Source organism: Leptonychotes weddellii, chromosome 3 (assembly GCF_054177405.1).
Source record: "Leptonychotes weddellii isolate Sample4059 chromosome 3, ASM5417740v2, whole genome shotgun sequence".
Lineage (NCBI taxonomy): Eukaryota > Metazoa > Chordata > Mammalia > Carnivora > Phocidae > Leptonychotes > Leptonychotes weddellii.
In genome coordinates this window covers 60,835,981-60,846,459 of record NC_138371.1, presented here as the reverse complement: position 1 = coordinate 60,846,459, position 10,479 = coordinate 60,835,981, and the positions used below count along the sequence as shown (strand labels likewise).

General features: G+C 39.4%; 1 long non-coding RNA gene across 2 annotated transcripts in view; it reads left to right on the top strand.

Moving 5' to 3' along the window:
• LOC115943999 (uncharacterized) overlaps positions 1 to 4,249 on the top strand; it is a 38,841-nt gene extending 34,592 nt beyond the window's left edge. For both annotated transcript variants that reach the window (XR_014143569.1, XR_014143570.1), the window contains exons 2-3: positions 1,271 to 1,406; positions 3,221 to 4,249. This is a non-coding gene — a long non-coding RNA (uncharacterized LOC115943999). The remainder of the gene's footprint in view (positions 1 to 1,270; positions 1,407 to 3,220) is intronic.
• The last annotated feature ends 6,230 nt before the right edge of the window (positions 4,250 to 10,479 follow it).

Genomic DNA, 10,479 nt, shown 5'->3' with positions numbered 1-10,479 from the left:
TGGCTGGGTGATAGATATTGGGGAGGGTATGTGCTATGGTGAGTGCTGTGAATTGTGGAAGACTGTTGAATTGCAGACGTGTACCTCTGAAACAAATAATACATTATATGTTAAAAAAAAAAAAGAAGAAGATAGCAGGAGGGGAATAATGAAGGGGGGGAATTGGAGGAGGAGATGAACCATGAGAGACTATGGACTCTGAGAAACAAACTGAGGGTTCTAGAGAGGAGGGGGCTGGGCGGATGGGTTATCCTGGTGATGAGGAGGGCACGTATTGAATGGAGCACTGGGTGTTATATGCAAACAATGAATCATGGAACACTACATCAAAAACTAATGATGTAATGTATGGTGATTAACATAACATAAAAAAAAAAAGGAGTTGGGAACCTCAAGTAAGATGCAAACTCCAGAGTACCTCCATGAATATGAAGGAGGAAAGAGGACTGCTTAGTTTCATTGCAGATAGCTACCAACTTGAAGATGTGCTACAAACAGTCTTTTTCTATTATAAGGTGATTTATGAATATCATTATATACCCAGCTTAGCACTTTTACTGCTTTTAGGTTAAGTGCCATAAACTCATGGGATCTGTAACCTCACTTGTAATAAAATTCAGGAAGATGAGAAAAACATGACTTCCAATCATTCAGCCCTCTAATATGAATTTATTTACAATCACTTTGACTCCTGAAACTAGCTAGTCCTAATCATAAGTGAGATAATTTAGCATAATCAAATTGTACCTTTTTACATCAGGGCTGATTAAGTGCCTGAGGCAGAGCAGGTACCAAATTAAATACTGTAGTAAATTCCAGTGACTTCATTTAGGGAGAAATGATTATCTCTAAAGCAAACCAAAATACTAGAAGAAAACACATAATGTTTTTGAAAGAGGTTTCTGAAGTTTGAAACAAACTAGAATTTTACTTGAAATAATGCTGAATAATTACTGAAAAGATTTCTGTATAAAAGCTTTCACTAAAAGCATTTTCAGAATAATTCTTCAAAAATATGATCCTAGAATCTAATTATCCCTTTCTGCAAACTTAAGAATGTATTTAGATGATTTAAGGCTACAATGTTAAAATCTAAATGACCCCAAATCCCAGAAATGGAGATGAAAGTACCGTATTAAGTCTAAACTGTTTGGGATGATCATTTTTCAAAGGTGTTTCCTGCCCAGTTTTAAATGCCAGGTGCCAAAAATGATAAGCAAACAGTTCTGTCAATAGACCACTTATGTTCCTTACTCTCTTCTTCTCAAAGTGACAAAGTGCCTTGATTCCAGCAGCGATTCCCCTGTCTGCTTTCGCCTTGGGTTTCCATTGTGACCATTAACTGCTGAAACTGAGCCCAGAGCCCTTGATCACAAGATCTGAACGTTGCAAGGGATCCTAAAGAGGTAAATTAACTCATCCCTGTGCCTCTAGGAAGGGAAAACTGTGCTCAAATACTTCCAGAGGAATAATTTTGCATCCTAATGAGAGTGAAGGACTAAGTAGTGGGAATTTCCTTCAGAAACTTGTTTGCGTACTTTTGGACTATTTCTATGCTAATGTCGTTGCAACAGCAAGTAAATGTTCTAAAGTGTGCAGGGGCGGTGCCTCCCCACACAGCCAGATTAGCACATGACTCGGCTTAGGCATCTAGCTGTTACAGATTCATTAATTTGCCTGAGAAAATTCCTTCAATGGATTAAACAACCCCTTGCAATATAACCATTTTTATACATCTTATTTTACATGACTAAATCTTTCTACTCTCAGTATTTTTCCATCTCTCCCCTCCCTTCAACTTCCCTCTCCATTCTTTCCTTCCACTTTTTTAAATGTGGTCCTCTTTCTCCCTGGCCTCCTCTCTACCCTCCACCCTGGGTGATGACACCACTAAGCTTGAAATTTTAGCTCATTACCTTGGCACCATCTTTTCCCTGACCTTTCTGTTGGATGCCAAATTCTATAATCAGTGCTTTAAAAATGACTCCTGAATCAGTCCCTCTTTTCCATTCTGTTGCTGCTGTCTCACTTCAGGCTCTTATTATATTTGGCTTGGATATAAATTAATTTCCTTACCCTTCTCCTTGCTTTGGTTTCCCTCCAGCTCCCAAGTTTATCTTATGCACTGCTGTCAAAGTGGTCAGCATGAAGCACAGCTTGCACTTAATCCTGCATTGAAACCTTCACTGCTTCCACATTATCTGCCAAGGCATCCATACCCCTTGACCTGGCTCTTATACCCCTGTTCCCCCCCACTACCTGCCAACACTCAGCGTATGACCCAGTTGCAACCTAACTTTCAAGCGTTACCATTCACTTTTTCCCTTTCACATGGGTGACAGTCTTCCTGAACTATATAAAATTTCCTGAAAACACTTTAAACTTTCTTACATATTTTTTTCTAATTCCATGTGTTTGCATTCTTGTTTCCTCCATCTAAAATTTTATTCTTCCAATATTACCTATTGAAACCTGACTCCTCCTTCAATTCCTAACCAACCAACCAACCAACGAATTAACCAAACAGTAACAGCAGTCACACTTTATCATACTCTCCTAACTTGTCAGGACTATATTGAACATCCTGAATACATAGTCCCTGATCCCCACCCAAACACATACTAGGAAGATATTATTATAACCATTTCACAGGTAAAGAAACTGCCATACAGAAATGTTAGTGATTTTTATCCTAGGCTGCATAGTTAATGAGTGGGATGTTGGCGCATCCCGAGAGTTACCAACTTAATATTCTTTCTTCCTTTTTTTCTGTAGCAGAACCCTGATTTTTATTTTTTTGGAAGGGTTATTAACAGTGTGATCAGCTAAAACAAGAAGAAAGCAAAAAGTACATATCTCAATCTTCCTGATAACATGGAGCAAGCCTTTTTTTGTTTTTCTTTAGAGAGCGTGAGAGTGCACACGCGAGCCGGGGCCGGGGGCGGAGGGAGTGGGGCGGGACAGAGGCAGAGGGAGAGAGGCAATCCTGCGGAGCCCGATGTGGAGTTCAGTCTCCTGACCCTGAGATCAGAACCCTGAGATCATGACCTGAGCTGAAATCAAGAGTCAGATGCTTAAATGAATGAACAGCCCAGGTACCCTAAGGACTGAAGTCTTTCCACATACTTCTAGCCAAGGATACCTAAATGGTAGCCTGCTGGGGGTTTGGGCAACATTTTCTTGTCTCTTCCATGGCTCATTCTTTCTCCTTGTCCTTTAGAAAGCCGGCTGAGATGGAACACTGGAACACTAAGGAAGGCAGAGCAGAGAAATGAAAGAGCCTGGGATGTTGCCGGCTCTTTCCCTCTCCATTCTTTGCACTGACACCTGTCTGGAAATTGTTGTTGGGTAAAAAGATGAACGTTTAATTCAGTTAACTTATACATTGGATTTTCGGTTGTTTCTACCTGAGCACAATCTCCCAACTGGTGCATGATGGAAGTGTGTTTCACACCTATATTGTGTCGCCTGGATTCTTCTTTGGATTACATCATCACCGGCCCTGTCATGATACACATTAAACCTTACCTCAATCCCCGGCTCAGAAATAAAATTTTCTTCCTTCTGTATGCCCGTTAAATTCTGAGCTACTTGTAGGCCTTTATTATTTCCTCTTTTATTTGGAATTTTTTTTTTTTTTAAAGATTTTATTTATTTGAGAGAGAGAGAATGAGAGACAGAGAGCACGAGAGGGAAGAGGGAAGAGGGCAGAGGGAGAAGCAGACCCCTTGCTGAGCAGGGAGCCCGATGCGGGACTCGATCCCGGGACTCCAGGATCATGACCTGAGCCGAAGGCAGTTGCTTAACCGACTGAGCCACCCAGGCGCCCTGGAATGTTTTTTTAAAGATTTTATTTATTTGACAGAGAGAGAGACACAGCGAGAGGGGGAACACAAACAGGGGGAGTGGGAGAGGGAGAAGCAGGCTTCCCGCGGAGCAGGGAGCCCGATACCGGGCTCGATGCGGGGCTCGATCCCAGGACCCTGGGACCATGACCTGAGCTGAAGGCAGACGCCCAACGACTGAGCCACCCAGGCGCCCCTTTATTTGGAATTTTTATTGTGGATTGTAAATTTCTCAAAAGCACAGTCTATAACTTCCTTCCTTATACATAGAAAAACACTGAACGAATGTTTACTGTGTTGGATTAAAATCCATAAAACTCACTGTATAGTTTTCTGTTGCCTGAGTTTCCTATGAATTAGTTTTAATCGTCTTTAAATTTGATATAGACATAAATGCAATCCACACCACAACTCAAAGTTGGTTTGATTTGAGTTATTCTGATATCTGCAGAAACTTTGTTATATGAATACAAGACCTGATTATAGTCTGAGTATAGTGTATAGATTACATTTGGGATATGGCACATCACAATTGATTTCCAATAGCTGGTGAATTTTCTCAATGATACTCTTACATTGTCATTGTTGATTTTGTCAATTGCTGGTGACACTGGGATAGTGTCCATAACTTTCACAAATAACAATTTAAATTTTAAAATGTGGTGGTGAAGTCTTGATTTCAATTGGTTTAAAGAGCTAGGAAGTGAGTATAGATGAAATTTTAAGATATTTTGTGGAGAAGGAAATAATTAGGTGTCAGGAATGGGGTTGGAACTTGAGGGAGTGTTAGGGACCAGGTTTTATGTGAAATAAAGAAATATGAAGGGAGAGGAGGGCAGAAAGGAGGAGGAGTGAAATGAAAGGGAGAAAGGAGAAGAGGAGAAAGAGAAGGAAAGAAGCAGCAAGAGATAAAAAGAAAAAGAGCTTTCCAGTAGAAAATATGATTATGCTGGTTGGTTCATAATTTTGTAATACTTTTTGATAATTTATTGTCAACATCAAACTGAGATGACCTTTGATAATATATTCTTTTATTTATTTTTTTAATTTTAATTTTTTTTTAAGATTTTATTTATTTGAGCGAGAGAGACCAGCTAGGCAGAGAGGCAGAGGGAGAGGGAGAAGCAGACTCCTCACTGAGCAAGGAGCCCAATGTGGGGCTAGATCCCAGGATCCTGAGATCATGATCTGAGCTGAAGGCAGAAACTTAACAGACTGAGCCACCAAGCCCCCCCCCCCGCTTTTTTATTTAAATACAATTAGCCAACATATACTATATCATTAGTTTCAGATGTAGTGTTTAATAATTTATCAGTTTCATATAAACCCAGTGCTCATCACATCACGAGCCCTCTTAAAAAGCCCATCACCCAATTACCCCATCCTCCCACCCACCTCCCCTCCAGCAACCCTCAGTTTGTTTCCTATAGTTAAGTCTCTCATTGTTTTTCTCCCTCTCTGATGACTTCCCATTCTGTTTTCCCTCCCTTCCCCATGGTCCTCTGCCCTGTTTCTTATGTTCCACACATGAGTGAAACCTTATGATAATTGTCTTTCTCTGATTGACTTATTTTGCTCAGCATAATAACCTCCAGTTCTATCCACATCGATGTAAATAGTAAGTATTCATCCTTTCTGATGACTGAGTAATATTCCATTGTGTGTGTGTGTGTGTGTATATACATATATATATATCTTTATCTATTCATCTGTTGATGGACATCTCAGATGTATATACATATATATACATCTTTATCCATTCATCTGTTGATGGACATCTCAGCTCTTTCCACAGTTTGGCTATTGTGGACATTGCTGCTATGAACATTGGGGTGCAGGTGCCCCTTTGGATCACTACATCTGTGTATCTTTGGGGTAAATACCTAGTAGTGAAATTGCTGGGTCGTAGGGTAGCTCTATTTTTAATTTCTTGAGGAACCTTCATACCGTTTTTCTGAGTGGCTGTACCAGCTTGCATTCCCAGCAACAATGTAAGAGTGTTCCCCTTTCTCCACATCCTCACTTTGATAACATATTCTGATTTTAAACTACTGTAGTAGAAAGTTGTAAAACATATTATTATTTTAAATCTTTTAAAAAATGGGACACTCCAAATTGTGCTCCATGGGACCGAGGCTAGTACAACAAGAAGTTGTCGAGCTCTTTGGCCTTGGAATTCAGTCATTAAGAGAGGAGCTGCCAACTCAGCTCTGCCTTACCAACAGGAGAGTGAGTTTGCTTCACTCTTCTCTGACCTCCAGCACAGAAGGCAGGCTGTCTGTAGCCTTTGTAAGATTAAGGAAGTTCTTCCCTTTGAGGGCAAGACCCCCATTTGCTATTTGACCTCTTCCTGGAATCCTAAGGTGATAGAATAGCCATTAACAAGAAAGCAAGTAATGAAGAGAAATTAAGGAATGCATTTTAATGAGGATTTTTATAGATGAATTCATAATGATTCTTGGTTGGCATACAGACTTTCTTGGTTCACTAAATGATCAATGCAATAAATTCTTTACATTCCCTCAAATTCTAGAATATTTTATATTTTTAGAAGTAAGTTCTTTCAACTTGAGTGATTCTCAAACATTTAATTTATATATATTTTTTGAGATCTTTGGAATATATCAATTACCATGAAGAATATAATTCATTTGTAAGATTAAACTGAAGTCGTGTGAACAACATCCTCGTATTATATGTGATGTAGAGTGTTCATGGATAAAAAGAGAAAGCTCAAGAATATGTCTTTGAAGAGAAATTATTTAGGAATTAAGGTAAAATATGAAGTTGGAAGTTTCCTTCTGTGTTTTCTTGTTCCGTGCTAGCAGAAAGCCCCTGGATTACAAAGACTACTTGTTCCTCTGTTGTAACTGCCACTGTGTCCTGCTAGTTTCATTCAGCAGAAGAGGGGGTTAAATGATTCTTGATTAATAGATCCTCATTTCTCTCCTTCCCACCTCTTTCAAGCTTTGGTATCATATAATTAATGTTAAATTTGTATCTATGCTATCTTAAATAGCTCAGATCTAACAAGCCATAATTTAGTTGGTTAAATGTAAATACTGCTTCTCCCTGGCACCCACCCCAAATATGACTGTAAAATGCACAGTAAATATAGGAGAGGTATATTAATAGTAATTAATGGGTATGTTTTTATTTGACACTTCTGTGTTTTTCTAAAAAAAGCAGCCATGTCTTTTTTTTTTCCAAAGATTTTATTTATTTATTTGACAGAGAGAGAGAGAGCACAAGCAGAGGGAGCAGCAGAGGGAGAGGGAGAAGCAGGCTCTCTGCTGAGTTGGGAGCCTGATGCAGAGCTCAATCCCAGGACCCTGGGATCATGACCTGAGCCAAAGGAAGATGCTTAACTGACTGAGCCACCCAGACATCCCAAAGATTTTATTTTTTAAGTAATTTCTACACCTGATGGGGGGCTTGAACTCACAACCCTGAGATTAAGAGTCTCATGCTCCACCGACTGAGCCAGCCAGGCACCCCAGCAGCCATATCTTTATAACAAAACTTTAAACATCATTTAAAATTATTTTGAAAGCTCATGGTAGATAAAGTATCTTCCCCAAATTTCCTGCCTCCAAAAGTTTATGTAATTCTGTGCGTAATGGGATTTGATATTTGCCAATGTGTTCTACTTAATCACCTCCATGAACATTCTATCATTCAGCATGTGGCTGGAAAAACAGAAGCCTCCCTCCATCTTTGAGATGGAGGGAATTAATACAGGGAATTGATCACCCAGGTGATGGAAAACAGAGAGGCTAAACAAGGGTCAGTTAAGGCAACCCAGAGAAGCTCTAATCACTCTTAGTCTGAAGGGACAACAGATGAATATGTGGTTATCAGAAACCAGAAGCTGGACTGAGGGTGGAGCTAGGACCATAATGAGCAGTGATTGCTGGGGACAAGGGCTGGGGGTGCTACCAGCAAGAGCTGGAGCCATGGAGGAGACATGGGCACTGTCATTCCTTAGGGCACAAGAAGAGAAGAAATATCCTCAATTCTCCCTGCAAGGAGAACTGTTAGTCTTTTGAAGACTTCTTCTGTGTTTTGATACTGAGGACAGGAATTAGCCATACCTAAACTGAATTTTGTTCAATAGTGACAGTCTGCAAGGTCAGAGTCAGTAAATATAAAGATTAGTTCATAAGAGATCAGATAATATTTATCAATGTGGTAAAGCAAGGTTGTCTTTTTATCCTTTTTTTACATTATAATGTAAAATGTAATGATTTTGTGCAAATTTTGAAAGACTTTTATCTATGCCCTCCCACTTGTCACTCTGTAGTATAGAGAATAGAAAATTAATAATAGCTGTATTTATTTATACTTTCTATGTGCAAAACTTTGTTCTAAGAGGTTTATGTATATTAATGCTCTTAATTCTCAAAACAATCTCATGAGGTAAGTAGTATGATTAACCCATTTTATGGAAGAGGAAGTTGAAACACAGAGAGGTTAGCTAAGGGCACACTACTACATATAGATGACATAGTTATATTTTAGGGTCCTAGAAGTGGCCTTTGTGATCAGCTATGCTTTGTGATTATTTCCACAAAAAAGGTCCTCAGATGAAATTCTTCTAAAATGGAACCCTGTTTTCTTGTAGACACTGCCCACACAACAGCACCTTAAACCAAGCCATCATCCTCTCTTACCCATCCCACTATGGTGGACTCTGGACTCATCTCGTCCCTCTCATTCTTGTCCTCTTCAGTCTATATTCAGCAGGGCAGCCAGAATGACCTTTTAAAAACACACTTTCTCTTCTCAAAGTCCTCCAGGGGTTGTCCATTGTTAGATTAGTAACATTACTCAAAAATACTGTATAATGGGTCTTATTGGGCAGGCATAACCCAGTGAGTTTGAAGTGCTTTTGCTTTCCTGGTGTGACCAGGCAGCCATTTACCTACCCATCTCCACTTGAAAGGACATTGTCTTTACCTTTCTTCTACTCAGAGGCCATGGGCTAGCTCCGTACATGAGTCAGAAGAGTCATCCTGAAATTATCTTCACCTTCTACCTATAAGAAAAGCATTGATCCTTAAGCAGCAGAGTTTCAGAAAGTCTGGAGACTTGAATGTTAGACACAACTCATCCCTAGAGACCCCCTGAGGGCCTGTGAGTCTGCTGGAGCTTCTGGCAAAGTGACAGCCATTTTGTAATGTCTCTCAATGGTGCTATTTGTTTTGGCCTTTCCTGGGTAAATTTTGTGCGCAGCCAGGGCAACAGAGGGCACTCCTCAGACTAGAGTTGGAAGAGTCAGCTAGGGTGAATCTCTAAGTAGAAGAGAGGGATGTAGGGCAAAGGAAACTGGCTAAGGACACAGATGAGCTAAAATTCACAACTTACTCACTTATATTTGAACAAACATCAAAACCCCAAAGAATGCTACAGTGGGCCTTCACACACTGGGAGAAATGCTTAGTCCCTGGGGTGCTCTACATTTCATCCCTGTGGCAATGAACCATGCCAGGATTTCAACCTAAGTGTTGATCTTAACTAGTTAAATATCTTAGGTGTTTCATATGTATGATTAATGAATAAGAGACAGTATGAAAAGCTTGACACCATCTTTGGCCTGGCTAGTTGCATTCATATTTCTGAGAAATAAGAAAGAAGATTAACTGGTATTGAAATATAAGGAATATTTGACTCGATGATAAATAAAGGGCATGACAAAATATCTTTGGCAAGATTATGCTCTCATAGACTAGTTGCAGCTGTTCAAAATTACTAGAATAACTCAAGAAAAAGTTTTTGTTTTCGTTTTTCATTGCTTCGCGAATTTGGCAAAGGTGGGCTGTGCATGATGACTACAACTAGAATAATGTTATTACTAGTTGTCATACTTTAATCTAAATAAGTAGCCATAATTCTTCCCAAGACTTTATTGTTTATGATACATTAAGTCCTATGGGTTCTATAAAAGAACTTTGAAACCTCTCTCATTGCTTCAGACTTTATGCAGCCAAAATAATTACTGAAGACATTTCAGCCTGCATTTTTTTTTAATTCAGAGGTCATTCGCACTGACTTTTCTTGCTTTGACTTCATGCAAGACATCATTAATCACATGTACTATTAAAATGTTAACTCTCCCTTCAAATACTTCAGTAATGTACATATGTACTTAACTATATATTTTTAAATCTGAATCAATGAAAACTACCTCTTGGATGAAGAAAAAACTCGTTTGTTTTATTGCACCTTACATTGCAAGACATCACAATCTAGTACCTCGTAAATATTTTTCCCTCTTAAATCATTGCCTGGAAAATAGTTTTGCCTCACTTTTTCCATAAAGCTGAAGTTGTAGAGGTCAAACTTTTTGTAAATGATACAAAAGAATTTCCTCCATGAATAATCACAAGCTCATGCAATTGGAAGTGTCTTCACGAAATGACATAGTTCTGGGGCGCCTGGGTAGCTCAGATGGTTAAGCGTCTGCCTTCGGCTCAGGTCATGATCCCAGGGTCCTGAGATCGAGTCCCGCATCGGGCTCCCTGCTAGGCGGGGAGCCTGCTTCTCCCTCTGCCTCTGCCTCTCTCTCTCTCTCTCTCTCTGACTCTCATGAATAAATAAATAAAACATTAAAAAAAAAAAAAAGAAATGACAT